General features: G+C 34.1%; 1 protein-coding gene across 1 annotated transcript in view; it reads left to right on the top strand.

Moving 5' to 3' along the window:
- Positions 1-23,182, top strand: part of LOC124373435 (facilitated trehalose transporter Tret1-like) — a 44,282-nt gene that overhangs the window by 5,492 nt on the left and 15,608 nt on the right. The gene's annotated exons all lie outside the window — the stretch shown is intronic.

Raw genomic sequence — 23,182 nt, 5'->3', positions numbered from 1 at the left:
ATTTCAGAAAACGCTTTTGGTCCTTGAGCCGATGCCTCAAAATGAGTTCAACACCTTTCCTGCGTTCTCGTATATTGCGTAGAATCAGAAGGTCGTTTTTTATTAATGAATTAATAAGATGTCCAGGGTTGTTGTGTTAAACATTTCATTGGCACTCAGTCCACTTCTTTTGTTCAAATGCTTGAACTATATTTTGTTAACATAAGTTATCACAACCAATCATGCCAATAATCTTGGTAAAAGCCCATAAATTTGTGCTTTTACCAAAAGCACAAATATATGTGTGTGTATATATATATATATATATATATATATATATATATGTGTATATATATATATATAGTGTGTGTGTGTGTGTGTGTGTGTGTGTGTGTGTGTGTGTGTGTGTGTGTGTGTGTGTGTGTGTGTGTGTGTGTGTGTGTGTGTGTGTGTGTGTGTGTGTGTGTGTGTGTGTGTGTGTGTGTGTGTGTGTGTGTGTGTGTGTGTGTGTGTGTGTGTAAAGTTAAAATATAATAACAAACAAACGTAAAGTTGGTGAGTAGAAAAGTGGAGACCTTGTGTATGAAGGGGTCCCAATTAGCACAAACTCGGTTAGCACACGAATAGCAAGATGACTGGCTCTGGTGTACATCGCGTGGCGTTGTGACATGTTCGCACGTACTAACCGTAAATAACCCTTGCAAACTGACTCCAACAGGTTTCAGATCAGTTAAATCATCGTTGTTTAAACTAGTGTTACTTGCTTCCCATCTCCTTTGGATACACACGATTTAAAATTCGGAAACGTACCTAATCGTAATTAACCATAAAATTTAGAGTAGAAAAGTTACAGTCCAGAACATTCACTTATCCGGAAAATAAAGTTACAATGAGTTCAATAAAAACTTTCTTTGCGTTTTGCTGGGTTCTGCGATACTCCGTTGTATTAATTACAACTGTAACTTTTTTCCGGATTAGTGAATTTTCCGGCCTGTAACTTTAACATTTTCACCCAAAGTTGATAGACTTCTTTCTTGCACCAAGAGGAACGTGTGTGCCAAGTTTCAAGAGCGTAGGATGTGTAGAACTATCAAGAATTATCACACCGATGGACGGACAGACAGACGACTACAGGATTTTAAGAAGGACATGTCGAGGAAGTCCCTAATAATCAGGAAATATCATTTAATTCAATAAAAAAATAGAATAAAACATATAACTATTAAACAACACTATATACAAGTCAGAAAATATAGGTAAGTTTCCAGGAAAATTTAATGTAACATAACTTTATCATCGGTACATTAATTGTAAACAATTTCATCATGAAATTCTACGAGGATATTTATGACATAATTCTAAAACATGCTGGCGCCAGTGCCGGTTTTAGTACTACTAGCGCCCTCGGCGAGATTTCTTCGGCGCCCCCTAAATGCATTTCAATTACATACGAAAAAAGGCTACCGGCGCCTCTTTTCATCCGGCCCCCCTGGGTGGTCGCCCAACCGCGCCCTACCCTAACGCCGCTCCTGGATGGCGCTTCGAAACGTTGAAACTGCGTGGTAACAACAGTTAACAACAGAAACAGTAATTTTTCCACAAATATAACGTGATAATAAATATATTGGATTGCGTCTTGCAGTCATGAGAAAAAAAATTGTATTACATTAAAATTTATTTTATTAAGATATTTTTTTATTCAGAAAAGTTTTAAAAAGGGTTATAAATCCAAGCAAAAGATTCAGCATGGTAGTACTAAATGCAAATCACAGCGCTATTGTGGGGTCCTGTTAATCAATCGATATTGTAATAGCGATTGTGTAACTTAATTAATTTTGTTAACGTTTTTATGTGTTTTGTTTTGTTCCTACCTTAATTTAACTATGTAACATGTATTTAATGATTTATCAAGACCTTTGAGAAGACCGTTTAACAACCTTTACATAAGTTCATGCGTTCAATGTTTACAGCTACAAGTCCTAATACTTTATACTAAGATTTTATTAATTTATTGATATTAGGCGTATTGTTTGTATAATGTTCATTTGACCTCATTTTATTATTTCTTCTCTTGAATTCAGTATTATTGAGTGTAATAGAACATTTATCGCATTTGCATACTCTTTATTTTGAAGAAACATAAAACTCACACTTCATCAATCCATATGAATATTTATTTTTATTCGCGTGTGTTTACATAACTGTCATTATTTTTAATCGCTTTTTGTATGAAATAGTAGGTATGTTTGTGGTACAATTAAAGTCTTGCACTTCGAGAGCTAAAACTTCAAAACAACCGCATAACTTCAGATGATAACAGAATATTAGACGTTGGAGACAACATGAAGAAGTTGTGTTTGATCATATGTACGAGCATAAATTATACAAATACCGACAAAAGTCTATATCTGATTCGATCCGTTTAAATTAATCAAAATGAGTCACAGTCCCCTCAGATAAGTATTATAAGACACTAATTTTTTCTTTACAAACGACTAAGAGCGGCAATATATATGGGGATATTACGTTGGCATTCCTTTGCGAGAGCCGTACACATTTGAATAATAAAAGAGTACAAATTTAACAGTTGACGCAGGTTTAACCAACGCCTCTTTTCGTTTCATCTTTTACTTCGCCGCTCCGCTTTAACAGTATAAGATAAGATAATTTTGACTAATTTTAATGGATATTTTAAAGGATTCCCTTAAAGATTTTAAAGGAAAGCTATAGCGAATCGTAGATGTGGTATTACACAGTGCACGCCTCTTCATGTAAAATTCTGAAAATGTAGTAATAATTACTTATAATAGGCCATTTACGAACTTTAATCGCTGTACATAAATGGGAAAATTTCGATGTGGTGATGAGTATAAACTCAAAATACCCATTTACAGTAATAATAAAAGAATATTATTGTTATTGTTATTCTACCCTGATCTAGTTTTGTGACGTGTATTTGGTTTGTTAGATTATTTAGAAGTATTTATTTATTTGAGTATGCAATATTTTAATTTTACTATTATATAAAAGTTATAACCAAATTTGAGGGTCTGAAAAGAATTATAACTGCTTAAGTGGGTATTGTCGGCGTTTTCCTGAAAACTTGCGGGAGTCCTCGAGCGAACAATGTATTTAAGGAACTTATTATCGAACACAATGGTAGCCGGACAGGGACAGGGAAACTAATTTAAACAATTATTTGCCATTGCTGTGAAAAGATAATATATAATCTTGAACAATGTATGAGGAATGGCATCACGTTGAAGCGTGGGTATATTGTCTGTACTACTCCACTACTGTACTTAGTACTGTCAGTGAAGCTGGAGCCTTCACTGATATAAGGTACACATCGTATTTTAGTTGCCATTTTAAAATTTGTTTTGCTTATGTTATATAAACTATGAACAAGATCAGAAATTATTAAAATATAAGCTAAACCCCAATTTAATTGTTTACTTTCTAAAGAATATTACGAGATGAAGCACATGGTATATACAAAATTTTGAACGGAAAATGATTTTGGGCTCTGAAAGTTTTCAAAGCTGTGTAACCATAGAAACTTCGCGCCAAGGAATATCGCAAACAAATGTTAGTTTTTCTCATAGGTGTTAATAGATATTCATTTTAGAGCTTTAACATAGTAGATAACTTAGATATCCACACATAACGTTGCCATAGTGGGAAGGGTTGATTCAATGAGAATGTTGACTTTAGCTCTATTTCGCTCTAGTGCCAGATTCGGACGCTGCCGAATGGAAGGTAAATGGAGCTAGTCTGAAAATTTGCGTTAGATATCCAATTATTTCAAAGATGATCTGGAGATGGAAATATCTCCCAACTGCCATCCTTAGCTCGTGAGCTTGTCATCCATCCTCTGTAGCCTGACTACTTTGTGCAATCGAAGTGTTCTTTCATCTCCATATCGTTCAAAGGGCGATAAACATAATTGTAGAGACTGGATGTAACGAATATCGGAGAGGGTCTATAAACCACTTTAGGTGAAATGGTAACCAAGTGCGTTCTACATATTTGTAGGAGCAACGCTGCAAGGTCCTTGCATCCAGTAATGTGTTGATTTCCTTTTCCAATTAATGTGCAGCGTGTGAGACCGATGCTGATAAATCAGTATTATTTTAGGATTTACGCAGATGAACACTTTTTTTAATAAACCCATTTATATTAATAATGACTAGCAGCTACTAGAAGTTTCCTATTACCGAATAACAGATACGTCATGAGTAATTCCTTTTTAAATTGTATAATAATAAGTGGTGGATGATACTCTAATCTCCTGACCGATTTCTGAATAATTAAACTTCAAGTTAGAGCAATATTTTGGGGCCCTGAAGTTGAAGCCGGGCCAAAAAATGTCTCTGCAGCATAACATATTAATAGTTCCCAATAACTGCAGTGCGGTAACATATGAATTATTTTAGGCCAGTGTGATGATGTAATAAGCCCTTTGATCATTTTTAATTAGAAATAGATAAATGTATGGTCTACATTAATTCAGCTTTCATGGTTAAGAGGTTCAAAAGTTAGCACTTGTTTTCACGATAAAAAATAGATATGAAAACCAACGTTAAAAAAGAGTTTACTGCCCTAACATATTTTTGGTGCCTTGGTAGCTTAGATTGATTGATATACAACCAAGAAAATATAAAAATACGAGTGTATGAGAAAACTGCTCCAATAAAAATGTATTTACTTAAGGCCATAGTAATCTGCTTCTAGTTTAAGATATGTTGTTGCCGTAAGGCATTTACATTGCTGCCCCGATCAAGAAAATCTAGACATAAATAGCTCTGGAAAAATGATCTTTAGTTAAAAAGCTTCTATTTACATGCTCTATGCGAGAATATATACACATGCATAGGTTTGAAAAGCCTTCTTCGGTCAAAAAGCATTTACCTCCATCCATAATCTACTTCCGGTCTAAAGTATTTTCAAGGCTGTAGTAGCGTTTGCCTAGCTCTCTCAATGATGAAGGTACATAAATACCTTTATCATTGATACCTTCATCACATACATACCTTGGTCTGAAAAGTCTTCTTCGTTCAAAAAGCGACTCCATCCAAACAAAAGGTCAAACGTATTCACGGCCTACTTAGAAAAGAAATTTTACTTCGGTGAATTCCTGTTTCTGACTATTGTAATAATGGGTATCAAATTTCACTTTTCTATGTGATGTCATCTGAAACAGTGATGTCACCCCTAATTCATGTATGTGGTTGAATTTCATGAAAAATCTTGTATTTGTCTGTTGAAATCATTTGGGTTGTGTTATAAAATTTTATCGTTCTGGCCCATCGGGAAGTGGAAACACAAAAATACATTTCTTGTAAGGGTTGCACCATTCCAACCCCAAATGGTGATTGATCTGAATGAAAAATATTTTATTTTTCTGTTGGGAGTATTAGATACCTGTGTGTAAAATGACACGTCGTAGGTTATCGGTTGAAACCCGATGATCAGTGGTTGATCTTCGTGTAAAAGCTTGCGTTTCTCTTTTGAGAGCAAAAGATACGTATGTGCCAAATGTCATCTTTATAGGACATCGAGATGTTCAAAAACAATATAAAGTTTTTCTAGAGGTTGCAATCCCCCTTTCAACTCCTATGAATGATGCTTGATTCTTACGAAAAGCTTAAGTTTTTCTCTTATGTAATAAGGCGTATGTATTTCAAACTTCAACTCTCTCAGATATCGGGAAGTCGGAGAATTAGTGGTGAGTCAGTGAGTGAGAGAGGGCTTTGCCTTTTATATATAGAGAATATATGAGATGTGTGTTTTAAACTGACATTGAATTTTTGGTTACTTGATGTTTGTAACATTTTAAAACTAGCATTTTCTTAGTTGCAGCTCTAAAATAAAAATCAAAACCATATTATAACTGTCTGTTTTTGGTATTCAATCGTCATATGCAACATAATGTGAGTCGGTGTATTAACTTTCGTCCCACTCATGGCTCTGGCACCCTCACACATCTCTAGACCGTCCAGTTATAAACCGGGACCTAATAGCAATCCGATGAAAGCCTGCCTTCTCTCTGACCTGAATCATGTGAATAGCCAGCCAGCCCCAGGTGCAGTCATCACGTGGAGCATCACGTGATAATCAAACCGGCTCAGTAACTGACTTCTTTTCCTTATTTTGCAAAAAAAGAGGAGACAACAGTTTTTATATATATTTAACATAATGGAGTGAGAGCTTCATAAAAATGAAAATCATGTCTGCTACAAATTTGCTTTTATTAATAAATGCCCTTCTATAACTTCACACATCTCGTTCACAAACAGTTTTAATCATCATAAAAACCAAAACAGCTAAGTAAACTTATAAAACATATAACAATAGAACAAATTTTTCTTTGAAGTGTTGTTTACAATGCTGATTTGGATGAATTAATTGTCCGTAACTTAATTTAAATCAATGTTCTCTGCCATAATTGTAACTATTACATATTTAATAAATGCCGTGTTTTGAAAGGTGTGTACTTTTATTAATAAAAATATTCTAACATAATATCACTAAACAGAAAGGGGATAAAGATAATTGCAGGAATATTTCAATCACCTCACACACACACACACACACACACACACACACACACACACACACACACACACACACACACACACACACACACACACACACACACACACACACACACACACACACACACACACACACACACACAACACACACACACACACACACACACACACACACACACACACACACACACACACACACACACACACACACACACACACACACACACACACACACACACACACACACACACACACACACACACACACACACACACACACACACACACACACACACACACACACACACACACACACACACACACACACACACACACACACACACACACACACACACACACACACACACACAGAGGTTAAATTCCTGAAAAACATTGAACATTTATATATCATAATTACTATTTTTTTCTACTCAGTTGTATTTTTTAATTACGTTTTGACGTGACAACGTCTTTAAATTAGGTTGCGGCTCGGAGTCACTCATGAAAAAGTGTAACGCCCGGTAACGTTACGATGCCCGTCCAGTGGGTCCGCCGCACGGGATCCGCACGGGATAAAGCAGATAACTATGTTTATTCGTGAAAATGTGGAGTGCTTAGATTCGTCATTTACAACAACTACAACAATAAAGGTAAATAATTGTACACTGATATTTCATTATCGTAAACTATGATTGATTGATTAATTGTTAGATTGACACAAAAGTTGAGAAACTGAGTTTATAGGTTATGTCATACTATTGACAAATGTTGATAGTGTTAAGTAAATTATTAGTTTAAATCACTCTGCAATCAATCGTAATTCAGTCGATTGAGAAGAAACAGCGCGTATTGCTAGTCAAACATTTAAAATAACAAATTATAACCTCTAACCTGTCATAACAGTGCGACCAAACAAACGAACTAAACCGACCAATCACCACGCGCGGAGTTAGAATTTAACTGTGTTTAGCAAGAATTTCAAAATTCCAATTTTAGTAAATGTTTTATTCAACTTTACCATTTACAATAACAAATTTTAATTAATTTCAAATTATGTACAATGTTTTAGTAAACAAAATATATTTCTATAGTTAAAATTTGTGCAATTCTTATTTTCATTCAATTCCTTGTTCCTATTGTGCAATTTAATAATATTCATATCAATAAATATTCTACCGAGAAAAAGACGTTGTCACGTAAAATCTTCGCCCGTAAAACCGACTTTACAGGCAACCATCCATTTTTTATATTTTGCTGTATATGTCGGTAGATAAGTATGAGATAATATATTAATTTAATTATTTGCTACTCTAATTTTGTAGCCCCTCGATTGGAACTAGGTTATAATTTTGTTTAGGTATAAACTAGCTCCTGTTTGTATAATTTCAATAAAAAATATAAAAAAGATATAAAAATCCTTGAAAATCATACGGTAGTAAAATGGAGAATTATAAACTCCGGAGTCCTGACCACCGACAGGAGTTCCTCCTTTTCATGTCAAATATTCAGCTCGGTGTTAAACTTATTAATAGCTAAAATGAATTAATTGTAAATAAAATACTTCCATATAATTTTTATGAGCTTTATTATTAATTAAACAACTTTTAAATATTGACAGTATTTTTATAATAAACACCACTCTGTACATTTATATTTCAATAATAAAATGAGCGTGAAGACATATAAAATATCTATATCGTGTATGGTTGTTACATAACGTCGCTACTATTGCGCCTTCCGATTATATATGCACTAATGTGCGGATTTGAGCTACAATGCTTTTCGGTCCTTGTCACCAGGGTATTTCTACCTCTGACTAAAATGTATTTTTCTTTCTACCGCCTCTTGGAAGGAGACTGACGGGGTTCTCGAAGTTAAAGAATTTTAAACATAATTTGATGTTCTGTCGTGAAAGTTTAGTAGCAGAGGCATGTTTTGGTACAAGGATATGTCAATCAAATTTAAACGAGTTATCTAACACAATGAGAAGGAGTCATTGACCTACAATCGATGTACGCGCAGGTAACCTGTATTGTGAAGGAAATGGGGCAACCAACTGCAAACTCTCTCGAATCCCTTTATTATTAATAAAAATCATGTCTCTGTGGAGGAGCGGATTATAATGCAGTTTGTGGCCAAGAAATAGGTGAGCCAATACAAACTTTTGCGGCGATTATGGGCACTGTTCGAAGTCAATAACTTGTCAAGAATCCATGTTTACTTTGCACAAAGAATTTTTGAAGGACAAGAAAATGTTGAGAACGAGTGTCGCCACCGTTATCCACGGACGAGTGTAACCAGAGTCAACATTTAAACAGACCAAAATCTTATTGAGGAAAATAGGCGCATAAATCTCTTTGAAATCACAGAGTACAATACTATTGCAAGTACTCGATGCCATTTCGGAGAATTAGGAAGCAGAAATCGGTTAGGGGAGCTATTTACTGGTACGACAGTACTAGGTTACATGCGGCTAATGCTACGTGGCTAAAGGTGGTTGCATTCGCATGAAAAACGCTGCAACATCCATACATATGGCTCATACTTGGCATCTTGAGACTCACCATTTTGGATCCCTCAAAGAAGCGCGTAGAGGCTTTATGCTCTTTATGCTAATGGCTGAGAGAGAACGTCCAAGGAGCTTTACAATGATGAAATAAAAAAATCTCCCAATCCGATTGGAAAATCTATTTAAAGGGTAGGAGAATATGTAGAAAATTATACGTATTTTTAAGTTTGTTCAAATAAAGTTATATTTAAAAAAATATATATTTGGTGCACTCCCGTATAATGTTCCAACACCTATACTGTTACAAATCATACACATGATTAGTTTTGGTGATCATAGCAAGAGCAGTTGGTGTAATATAATAATAATATTATTGGTGCAGTTGGTATTGGACAATAATAAATGTATTCAATTTATTTTTATTCGAATCTACTCCTACATTGTAGTATGCATCAAACGTGTGTGCATCAATTTTATTTACCAGTTTACAACAGTAGTGTTAACCTGAAATACCCGGTTTAAATTGCATAAATACTAAAAATAATAGATCACGTACATACAATATTAGCGTTTTAACTCTCAACTTTCGAATTTAATGCATTCAAATTCATATATATATATATATATATATATATATATATATATATATATATATATATATATATATATATTGTAAGCACGGATTCTCCCAGCCAATTGAAGTAATCTGAATTTCGCACACGAATAGTGTATTAACACAATTGTCCCGGCCGGGTCGTGGCCGGACTCGTGATGTTCACATGACCAGCTGATCGCCAGCTGTCGAGACTCCAGTGTATTGTCGGCCGGCCTTGTCCTCTGAAAGCACGTCCGCTAATTTGAATTCGGGCCTCCCACTCATCTCGCCCCATCCGTTGGCTTCCCGATTGCAAGCGTGCACTTCATTGAAAAATTGACTCCTATCTTATGAATTGTGCTGTCATGGTTTTGTAACGGGGTTCCTGGCTTTCTGGAGGAATTTAGAAGACTACATAGGCAAGCCTGGGATCCAAACTCGTGGTGTGTACGTTTTTTACATAGCATCATGATCTTTTGCCAAAAATGATGTAATTAAGTCACGTGATTTAGGTAATTAGTGTAGGTAGTTATGTTCAGCAGCGTTGTAAGTAAAGGTTGTAGAAATAGACATTGCAATCGTGCACTTCATTGAACAATATACTCATATCTCTCTATGAATTGTACTGTCATGGTTTTTGTAACGGGGTTCCAGGCTTTCTAGAGGAATTTAGAAGACCACATAGGAAAGCAATAACACCCGCTGGGATTCAAACTCGTGGTGTGTTCGTTGTTTCACAGCAACATTATCTTTTGCCAAAAATGATGTAATGAAGTCACGTGACTGACGTAATTAGTGTAGGTAGTTATGTTCATCAGCGTTGTAAGTAAAGGACGTATAAATGGACATTGCCTAGTTAAAAAATACACTAACGAATAAAATTAAAACACATTTGAACAAAAGTTGAATTAAAATTTTAGTTAAGAAATAAAGAATTATTATAATGGATAAGAGAAAAATACACATTCAAATTGACCAACAATAACATCGGCTAAGAATCTAACAATGGATTACTGAGAATACAAAAATTAATAGTAATCTTGGAGAAATCTTATGGCACCACATAAACAATTTGAATAAAACTGTGCATAATATGTAATACGTGTTGCGTACTCTAGCTATTAGGTGTTGTGTTATTACTTAACAAGTTTGGAAATTGTTTAACTTAACAGTAGTAGCTAATGGGTGAAAAACATCGGTACAATTTACGACAATTTTATTTTTGTTACATTGAGAACGATTACTATTAACAACTAATAAAATTTACAAAAACTGCAAATACCATAATATTGTTATTTCATATTCATTATTACGCCCATATGTTCCAACAAACTCACAGCTCCAAGCCACTCTACTTACTCTCACAAATTATGAACAAGTTCAGAAGATGAGCATATCTTTTAATGACAATATTTTAAGTCAAGAATGTGTAGGATGCCGTATACTTTATATATATATATATATATATATATATATATTATATATATATATATATATATATAGTATGTACAGCGGGAGAACAGTTTGGTGTATTGACATAAAATAAAGTGCTTTCTCCATAAATCGCCTATGGGGAGCCCATTGAACGTATTTTCATCAAAATATGCGTACAGGATTTTCCAAAATTAATAGTTGAGTGTTCGAATCTAAATAAATTTAAATGTCAGCGTAAGGAGATTATAAATATATTAAAGGTCTTGTAAAAAGGAACTCATTTGTGAAAACAGTATTCACTTATTTCAATCCGTTTCGAAATTTGGGCCATTATTTTAAAAACGTTCAAATTTACGAAACACCTTGTACATTTCATCCGTTTGAGTTTTGTATATTCTGATTCTGATTTCTTGCTCACACGAAACTCAGCTTCATTCCGAAGAGTCACATGACTACTTTAAGAGTATTTTGGTGCTGACCTCCCGACTCTAATTCAAATAATTCAAAATTCATGTCAAAAATTTTAAATATTAACATACGTAATGTTGTACATTATTTAAATGTAATTAAAACGAACAGAGTGTGTATTTAAACTAATATATACTAGTATCAGCTAGTGTGTATATTTAATAAACATAAGCAGAAATCTGCTTTTCACGTAATTTTCCCAATATTTTTATAGTGACACCTTAGTCATTCATAAATTGTACAACATGAAAATGGTTTACATTATAAGAAAACAACACATTTAACATTCAAACATGTTTAATAGTAATGTATCATTGAGAAGTTTGGTACTATTCAGTTTAAGGTATCAGCAAAACAAAATACTTCTTTACAGGTCTAAAACTCATGTTTATTCAAACGGGTTGAAAAATTGTTTAAGTGATACAGAGTGTAAATTATAGATTAACGTGGAAAAAATAACACAAATAGTACTTTTATTTAATAACACAATTTATTTCACTAGTTTATAGGTAGTCAAACTGCAATCCATTATTTTCTAAACACAGTTCTACTCTGGAACTGAAACTATCTACAGCTCGCGACACCTCTTGGACATTGATCAACCGCATTCCTGATTCGCTGCATCATATCGTCAACTGTTGTCGGTCGTGTAGTGTACACTAAATCTTTCAAGCTACCCCATAGGTAGAAATTCAAGCATGAAAACATCAGGAGACCTTGAGGATAGTTGACAAGATCATCTCTTCCAATCCAATTTGCAGGATATCGTTCGTTGAGAGTTTGTCTAACGTTGTTGTCGTAATAAGGTGGTGGTGCCCCCATCGTGCATGAACCACATATCTTCCAAGTCTTCGTCAGCTAAATCTATCAGTAAGTTAGGCAGGTGAATTATCAATAAGTAGTAAGAGTGTGAATGAGATGATCTGCGAAAAGTCTTCGTAGGCTAAATCTATCAGTAAGTTAGGCAGGTGAATTACCAAGAAGTTGTAAGAGTATGCAACGAGGTGATCTGTGAATAAGTAGAGACCTACAATTTTGCTATCCATAAAGCCACGCCAGGTATTCAAAGTCCAGTACCTCTCATCATCAAACTCCCATATCCAGAGTAGGATTCTAAAATCCCCAATACCTCATGTTTTGGCAGTTCACTTTGACGTTGCTGTTGATAGTTGCCTTATCACACATTTTGTTGGCACATTTCTCTAACCCACAAACAAAAATTTATTTTATGAAGGTAGTTATCACAATGCAACTCTTGGTATAGCGATAACCTCTACGGGTGCATTTTATTGTCTTTCAAGATTCTCAAAACTGGTCTTTGGCTCATATCTGAATCAAGAGCAACTCTCCTGGAAGAGTCAGTTGGATTGAGTTGAACCACTGCTAAAACCTCTGTTGCCCTTCACTTCTTACAGAGCCAGTGTCTTTGCTTTATTTTTGTCTGTTTCTACCTGTCCTTTTCAAGCACACGACAAACAAGTATTTGAAAGGCCATTCTCGATTGAAATTCTCTGTCTGGATAGCGTACAGAGCGTATCTGAGTAGTTCTGAAAATTTCAACTAATACCACTGAAATTTGGAATGCTTCTTCATTTATTTGTTACGGCATTTCAATGAAACATTATAATTCACAATAAATGCACACAAACATGTAAAATGATGAATTAAAAGCTGTTGAAAAATAAATGAGGTTCTAATTGAGAAACTAACAGAAAGTAAATAAAAAATGACCCAACACAGCTGTTAGTGACCTGGTTATAAATCAATCATAAGATAAATGTTATAGTAACCTAGAGCTAGGGATCAATGATATTGAAAACTGATAGGTTAATACATTGAGAGAGCTACCTCCGCAGTCAAAATGTGTAATGATATTGAGAAAGGACCTGTTATTGTTACCTACAAAAGAGTGGAAAGTTACAGAAAAAAAATATTAAAATACGATGAAAAATAAAATATGTTGGTTATTTTTTGTTTCAAATGTCTTTTAAGTTTTGAGTATTTTAAAATTTGGAAATCAATCAAAAAACACTACAACACATTTCCTTACCTACTACATTAGTAATATGTTAAAAAAGTGGTGGTTTCCATTTAAACAGGAAGCGCCAAATGTAAAAACTCCCTCTTTTACTGTACGATGTAAATAGCGTTTTATTTAGTGCGAAAGCGTTTAGTGCAACACAATCTAAAATATCGTGTATCACGCAATCTTTGTTTTCAAAATAAATCTTTCTCAAATCAATCTCCTCCACGCAGCAAGAAAAGGACTTTGTGGAATATTTAATAAAACTATAAGAAATTTATTAAATTGTCTGAGGTCAAAGTTGTTATAATTAAGAAACCAATTATTTTACTGTATAAGTTTAATTCATAAAAAGATAATAATTTAGATTCGAACTCAGTACTTTCAGTTTTGGTCAATGGCGAAAGTGTCACTAAAATATATTTTGTTTTGTTCTCTTAGCACAAGAAGCTTTAAAATTGCACTTAGTCCTATAAGAACGCTGCTTCCGTAGAGACATGATATTCAGGATGGTTAAGGTTAGAGGCTAGGCGCCTTCTATCGAGATTCATGAGGAAAAATTAAGGCACTAATCTCAAAGTCATGTCTCCTCGGAAGAAGGGGAGGCCCAAGGCGCGTGGAATAGGGGGAAGGCCTCCCCCCTATTCCACGCGCCTTGGGGGAGGCCAGCTCTGAACCAGTCAAACCCTTGTTGAGGCTAGCAAGAACCTGTGATACTTAGGGAACGAATCCACACAAACTCCGTCATCTCCCGCAGTATACTTGCAGTAACATACATAAGAAAACATACGTGCAAAATAAATTTCTGCTTTTTTCAAAAACCATTGGAGTTCTCGCGCGCGGTGCCCTGATTAGTTTTTTGCGAGAACTGTCGTCAGGCTATCGGACAGTACTACACGTTCAAGCATGGTTACTAGACTAGACCGGTTTCCTGCTGACGAGTACTAAAAGGTCTATGTGCACGCCGCCAGTGGACAGTACAACGTTCAAGCACTTTTACTAGACTAGACCAGTTCCCTGCTATCAAAAACTAAAAGGTCCATGTGCACGCCGCCAGTGTCAGACAGTACAACGTTCAAGCACGGTTACTAGACTAGACCAGTTTCCTGCTATCAAAAACTAAAAGGTCCATGTGCACGCCGCCAGTGTCATACAGTACAACGTTCAAGCACTTTTTACTAGACTAGACCAGTTCCCTGCTATCAAAAACTAAAAGGTCCATGTGCACGCCGCCAGTGTCATACAGTACAACGTTCAAGCATTTTTACTAGACTAGACCAGTTCCCTGCTATCAAAAACTAAAAGGTCCATGTGCACGCCGCCAGTGTCAGACAGTACAACGTTCAAGCACGGTTACTAAACTAGACCAGTTCCCTGCTGTCCAAAAACTAAAAGGTCCATGTGCACGTCGTCAGTGTCGGACAGTACAACGTTCAAGCACTGTTACTAGACTAGACCAGTTTCCCTGCTGTCAAAAACTAAAAGGTCCATTTGCACGTCGTCCAGTGTCGGACAGTACAAGGTTCAAGCACTGTTACTAGACTAGACCAGTTCCCTCCTGACAAGTACTAAAAGGTCTATGTGCACGCCGCAAGTGTCAGACAGTACAACGTTCAATCATGGTTACTAGACTAGACCGGTTTCCTGCTGTCAAGCACTAAAAGGTCCGTGTGCACGCCGCAAGTGTCAGACAGTACAACGTTCAAGCACGGTTACTAAACTAGACCAGTTTCCTGGTGTCAAGTACTGAGGTCCCTGTGGATGCCGTCAGTGTCGGACAGTAATAACTTTCAAATATACGCATTACAGAGATCACTGTCATGTATGAATAGATTTGCAGTGACTTCATCAATATCCAGTGACAGCAGCAATCGCAGGTATCTGCAACACTCTAGTGACACATTCAAATTGCTTGTCCTTGTTCGCACAACGTGACATGAGTTGCGCAAGTTCTCTTGCAACTTTTCTCGCCAGTGTAAACGTAGCCTAGACTGTGTGGCCGTTGGCTCTCTATACTCACTATACTATACTAGCTGTTAACCAACAGTTCGCACGCAATTTTCAAAACTGAAGTCCTTGTATTAGTTAATAAAAGTACTTATAATGTAATATGACGGAATGCTAAGAAGTTGTTCAAAAGTATGTACTAGTAGATTGGTGATAAGAATTGTGTGTCTTATAAAACATTTTAGTTATTAGATACAATAAAAAACCAAAATTGATATACGTTGTAAATTTATATTTTATTTTATAGGTTTTTTTTAGTATGACCATAATGTTATGTATTCTGTATTCTGGACTTGGCTACCCGTTAGCGAAGGGAGAATTTTCTAGGAAAATTTGATATACAGACTAAATGAGACTTCATTTCTGAATAAGAAAGATTGAGTTGGATAACAGTGCACATGTTCCTTTATGGGACATTCCTCTCGATTTTTGAAAAGGAATTTAATTTTCTGTGATTTTAATTGAATAAGAAACTTCTGAACTCCTTGATTGATATTGAACTCCACATTTAACTATCAGTAAGTTAAAGCGTATGATAAGGTACGAGTATATTATATCTAGATACTGATTACTTATAGGTCATTATTTTTCAGTCTTATTACCATCCCATACAGTGAGTCTACCTTAAGAATTGAAGATCGCCATAATACAACAAACATTCATAAAGGGCATAAAGTATGAAATTTCATCAATAATTCGTATATTATTTATTTATAAAAGTAAATATTTTAGAGATAATGTTAGAGCTTAAAAAGTAAAGCTACTATTTGGTGTAATAGGCAGTATTTGTCCACGCACGTCATACTACAAAAGAAATGAGTCAAAAATCATAGTTAAAATCAAAGATTAAGTGGTGTATTAAATTTTTCTTTGTGAGATGTAAATAATAATATAAAACATTTGAATTGCCATAAAAATTGAGACCATATTACTTTTGAAAGGTTTAAAATAGTACAGTTTTCCATGCACAATCCAGAACAAATATAATATAAGAGCGATTTCTTTAACCAAACACAATGTTGCAATTGCCGCGTTTCTAAAATACATTTTCATTTTGAAAAAGGAGGCCCAACTTTTACAAATGCAAGTATATTATGTGGCTGAATGGGTAGAGATTTAAAAGTAAAACTTGTATTGTGCTGAGGAGAATATTTTAATTCATGTACAGGTTATAAGCAAACTATTCCACAGTATAACTATTATTAGACGGAAGTTTTATCTTCATATTATTATCTCCAATATGATTATTATTATTCTTTATTATTAGTAACATGATTATTATTATTCTTTATTATTAACATGATTATTATTATTCTTTAAACCAGATTATGTAGCTTTGCACTTGTTCTTATAAGAATTATACGATTAAATACTACTTTAGAAGCATAACACTTAGCATGGTCAAAGACGTTTGTTTTCAATACTTTTTCTTTCCAAAAATTAAAAATTTAATCGAAAGCCAACTGCGTCTCTTGAAGCCTCTAGAACTACAAAAATTTTGTGGATATTAAAAGTAAATTTTATTTGTTTTTTTTTTTTTTAGTTTTGAGACACAGTTATTTTATGAAAGCAATAAATGAAGTTCTATTTATTGCTATTTATTTTACTATCTATTCTGATAACTTACGTAAAGCTCTCACAGAAGTATGGATTCATTAAAAACAAAATAAAATAAGGTCCACTCGTTTGCTTGTTACTCTTAAATATATACGAGTTTATATTTACTTTTCCTGTACGTTTACTCCTGTTACAGGACTATGATTTTATCTGTTTCAGGATTATTCGTTTTGGTTCATACATATTAATATTTTACTTTTCAAAAATATTTCAGAATCCAGATTTTTTAAAGAAGGTAATTTTTTGTTTAATTAGTTTGTAAGCCCGTGATTCGAAGATAACTGCATCAACAACCACACCAAGCAATAACATCCTATTGGCATCCGTTGTATTTAATGTAATACCTTTCAATACCGTAGTGAATAATATAAAGTGTTGAGATATTATCCTGAATATATTCAGAGTATATGCATGTACATGTTAAGAAAGTAGTTAGTAATAAAACACTCATGTATCTATCCCAGTAAACTCATACATACACAGCGACACATATAGTGCAGTCATTGAAGCGAAAAATACGGCCTTACCTCCGAATTTTTTTACTGTGAACCGATTTGCATGAAATTTTGGAATTAGGCTCATCTTACCCTTAACTTCAAAAGTGAAAATGATCTGAACTCCGCCTATTATTTTTAAGGGGTGTAAACAACCCCTTAATGGAAAAATCGACATTGAGCCATTTTATCGCTAGAAAAACATGTTTAATAGTAATTGGTGAAATTTTAAAGTGTTTTCTAACACAATTACCTCATATTAAAATCATTTTCAACCCCTTGAACATCTTACAAACCCTTGCAAAACAACCCCTAAATTAAAAAAATCACAAAAAAAATACTTTGGTATGATATAAAAAGATGTAATAATAGAGTTAGTAATATTTTATATTTTCTATAATAATTATCAAATTTTTAACCCCCTTTCAACCCTTGAAAACTACCCCTTGATAAAAAAAAATTGTTAAAAAGTTTTTTTGATAAAATGAAAAGGATTTAAATATTATTCCACACTCTCGAAAAATGATTATCATATTCTTAAGCTTTTCTACCCCTTAAAAGTACCCCCTAAATTAAAACATAAATATATATGATTATATATTAATTCAAAAATAATTTAATTTAGAGTAAAAAAATTGCCATTTATTGGATAAAATATTTACAAATTATACAAAATTCACTCAAATGTGTTATATATACATATAAGAACGTTGGTATGTATTCATGCCTACGTTTCCAAAATATATGAGCCATATTATGTATATATATACACGTTACAATAGTTTTGGGTCTCTATTATACTGCGTACTTTCACATTGCTCCAAATATTCACAGTCCGAAATTTTTAGTTACTAAGTAGAAAAAAATATGATAAGTTTTTTTGACCATAACTCCTTCAATTTTCATGCTATCCACAATTTATAAAAAGCCATTGTAAAGGTAATTAAGAGAGCTACAACATCCTTCATTGCAATATATAGTAAAAAACCTTTTTTCTCAAACAGTGAAGGGTTAAAGGGCTTAAGAGAGGCTGTGATTGCGCTGCCACGCGCTCTTTAAACAATCATATTTCCGTCAATTTTTGTTTTACAGAAAAATCCAAAAATCCAAATTGTTTTTCAGAAATATACCTACATTTTTTATACCTACACTTTTATTCGTATATGTCCGTCATTTTTGAGATATTATGAAAAAGGCGGTTTTTTAAAAATTTGAAATTTTTTTTTTAATCGTGACTTTTTTTGAAAAATATGTGTCCTGAAGCATCCAAACTGATACAATCTATTAAACTCTTCATAATAAAGTTGATTCTAGGCGGAATACGATTAATTTTTAATTTTGGTGGAAATGGCACTTTATGAAACCCATTGATTAAAAGAAAAAACATTAGATGCTCCTCTTACTTGCAATACAGCTCACTTATTTTTACGTGCAAAAGACTTTTAATAGTGCTCATTTTAAAGCTTATTTCAAGCACTATAAAACTCTTTTTTATTAGAATGCCTAAAAATGCATCTGCTCGCCGCTAGATGGCATTGACCACATCGATAAAATTTCAGACAAAAAAAAAAAACGGCTTTGATTTTTTAATATCTAGCTTAATATTGCACTTAGAATACTTTATAAAAAACAAAATTGTTCATGTGTTTTACCTGCTACAATTGTGTTCTTTATAAAATTTTCGATAAAAACGTATATTTTTTGAGATATTTTGCAAAAAACCGATGAAAAACGGGAAACAATTGCGAATTTTCAATTGCCAATAACTTGAAAAGTATTGGATTTTTTCGAAAAACGTTATAGATAATTTTTTGCTTAAAAAATTAGGCCTTCTAATACCGATATCCGAGGTTTATTTTGAAAAAAAATAAATTCACTTCCCGAGAAGGGGTGGCAACCATCCCCAGGGTGGTTGCGGAGTTTCAAATCATTTTCACTTTTGAAGTTAAGGGTAAGATGAACCTAATTCCAAAATTTTATGCAATTCGGTTCACAGTAAAAAAAATTCGGACCAACAACAATGCTTCAATGACTGCACTAATACACTCGCAATGTTTCATGTGTTATAAGTGTACCGCACAAACACCACTCCATGCGCCTGCAAATTAAAATTAGCTTTCTCCATACCTGACAGTATGGTGGTGTGCGTCACTCGGGAAGAACGGCACCGCGGCGTTTGTAACTCTTCAACAATTTGTTGTAGATTTTGATCTTACTGAATAATGTTTGAAAATTTACACTTCGGTGAGATTCTTATGGTTCAGACTCCATGCATAAATTTAGGATTCATTAGGCGAATAAACAATGTTAGTTAATATTTTAAATATTATATTTTTAAGCATCTGAGTTAAACAGGCTCCTCCCATGTACAAAATCATCGATAGTATAAAAAGAATATTTTATCAACCATGTTCTTCTTGAGTAATTATTGTTTTCCTCTAAGTTGATGTAGTCAGGCAGGATAATAAACAGTTTAGCTCCTTGGTATAGAGGATTTCCAAATTAAGCGCAATTTTGAGTACTAGTACATTGAAATTTGCGGCCAGTCAGGTGTTGTAGATGTAAAGGAATCTACATTTTGTCAATTTACTATCACATGAATACATAACCACTTGTATAATAATTGTATAAAGACAGTTTTATGTTGAGTTTAGTTACAAGTTTTCAACAAGTTTCTTTGGGCTGTTTATTTTCCAGAATTCATACGCACTTTTTTTGAAGAGTTAGATGTCTTTGTTAGATTCCTATAATGGACCACTTCCATAAATAAAGATTATAACGAAGATGAGAGTCAAACACCGCGTAGTCAGCCACAGTTGGTATTCAGTCGCTTATGGCCTTTCATTTGACAACCAAGTTTCAAGTTTTTGTTACTTAGGTTGTCAAATTGTCTACTATCCTTTTTATATCTTTGCCTATTGTAATATCCACCTATTTGGCTTCGTCCACAGCTTCAACGTGTGATAGCAACTCTACCTCTTCATTCTTCATTCGTCCCATGACGATATATTTTGATTTAGTTTCGTTCATGAGTAGAATGTTATTATGACAGTTTTAGCGCCAACTCAGTTGCAACAAGAGCAGAAACTTTCAGGATGTTAGGTACACTGTTCCCGAAGAAAGAACTGTATCGTCTGCATACATTATGGTGTTTGTGTGCTCTTTGAAATAACTTGAGAGGTTGTTTGAAAATAAAATAAAAGGATTGAACCAAGGCCAAGTTCCACACCCATTAAATTAGGAGGGATTTGGACCTCACTGACTGGGTAAATCTCTTCTTTGTATCCACGATCCAACCACTTGGTACCTGTCTGGCTGGTAATCACCTGGCAGTTACACCACTGATGCCAACTGTCCTCAACTTCTTTAACAACTGAGCATAGTTAAGGCAATCAACTATCTTATTGAAATCTAGTATGATCGAAGTAGTAGTGTTACCAGCCTCCAACTGATCAATTATGAACTCTATTAGACTAATCACAGCAGTGGTAGTAGACCTACCCTTAATAACGCCATGCCGATACTTAGTAAGTAGGTCATGCTCAGAGATATGGTTCGTGAGCCGAGACCATGCAATATTTTCTATTATGTCGGAGAAAGTTGAAGTTGGGCGGTAGTTGCCTATATTTCTTATGCCGCTTTACCTAAATAGGGACCAACTTGAGCTGAGAAGGGTCTTCACACTGTTTACTAAACTCTCTAATTTTGACTGATTCAACAACGAATGGCAAAGAGTCCTTACAGAAGATCGCCACTCTTCCTTTTTTATGATTCTTTCGGTTGAAATCTGTAACTAGTGTCCTCCCAACAAAATTTGTGTTTTAACTTGGTTTCATTTTAGTCCATATTCTGTCAAAATTAATATATGTGGGCAAGCATTTACAAAAGATGAGTCATAGTGTCAACCTTATTCAGAGGCGGTCAGCATTTTGATACGAGGTAGTCAAGAGAGTGCTTCCCTGTTAATTAGAAATGTCTAAAAATGATCACCTGATTTGTTGCCAGCAGCTCCTGTACCAATAGGATATAGTGGGTTGTTATTGATGATATTAATAAATAAGTTTTGAGAGATTTAATCGAAGTGCCGTATGGTAAACAAAATGTAGTTGGTTTAATTAATGATGTATAGCCTATGTTTGTACTAGCCTTGAATGTGTTTTGGTAAACGTCTTCTTTGTACACTTTCCTGGTCACCTCGTATCTTGGTGGTCACTGGAGGGAGTTTCTTTTGGAAGTCTTTTTATTGTAATATTTTGTCCGTCTCATTGTTATATCTGTACATGAGTTACTTACGGAATAAAACATTTTCAAAAAAAGTTTCCCAAATAACTTTAGTTTTACTGATAGAAGGAAGGAAATTGATATGGTTGGTAAGAAAAGGCGTAATTACGGAAGAAGAAGGGTGACAAATATGGAACCAACTGCAGATCTTCTTAAGATCTACTGTCACTCCAACGTAGAAGTATTAATTGAATTGTGCTGGAGACTTTAAACTATGGTTTTCTTAGTCAAGTAAAGAACTCAAATGATTTTTGGGTTAACAGGTGAAAGAATAGCAAATTTTTCACCAAAAAGATGATGACAAGGAGGAAAAACGCAGAATTAGAAAAGAACTGTAAACAGATTGTGTACATTTTGAAGGTTAATCATGTGATATTTTTCTGTAAGTTAATAACACATATTTGGTAAAGCTAGTTTGTAGTTTTGTTAGTTTCATAAAAAGATGGAACAGTTTAATTAAACTTGCAAAGTTGTCTTCATAGCAAGGTAACCCGCTATAGATACCCCATATTCTTTTACTGTGGATTCCGTTACGTTATGCACTCCGTTATATCCGTTTATTTGAGAAATTTATAATAAATTAAGGATTTATTTTATTAAGAATAAAATATATACAATCATTCTTCTGTGGCCAGTGACAAGTACGCGTAGTTTGTTTTAATCGGATAGTTGTTTGACTGCACATTATGTTTGGCCTATTTAGAACAGGGTTGTCAACTTAAGCACTGCTCAACAAACAGCTGCTGGGTCACTTTGATTAGAAAAAATCAGTACTAGTTAACAATGTGTTAAGTTTGCGCATGGAGTCCACGTGTGGTCGCTAACAATAACACTAACTGTCTAATTGGCGCTTCAAATCTGACACCTGTCACAACTTCCGTAGAGGTGCGTAAGTCTTGGGATTCTACTCGATGGTACGAATACGATTGTGTGTCTAAAAAGTTGTTGTAATTCATTTTATAATTAATTAAATTAAAATTTATAATATTAAACTAGTTGTAGGAAGTTATAAATGATTGTAAAAGGCAAACGCTTAAGATAGAACTATAGAACTAATTTATTTTGTGTCAACAACTTAAAGCAATTTGTTTTTTTTCTAATATCAAGGCTTATAATTTTATCAATCACGTCTTAATCACATTATATTTGACAGCGAGAGAAAATCACCATAGGTAGTGTATCGAATACTTTTTACAAATACCTAATCTACAACCTAGTA

The sequence above is a fragment of the Homalodisca vitripennis genome, chromosome 1, assembly GCF_021130785.1.
Source record: "Homalodisca vitripennis isolate AUS2020 chromosome 1, UT_GWSS_2.1, whole genome shotgun sequence".
NCBI classification, from domain to species: Eukaryota; Metazoa; Arthropoda; class Insecta; order Hemiptera; family Cicadellidae; genus Homalodisca; species Homalodisca vitripennis.
This window is presented reverse-complemented; position numbering and strand designations above follow the sequence as displayed.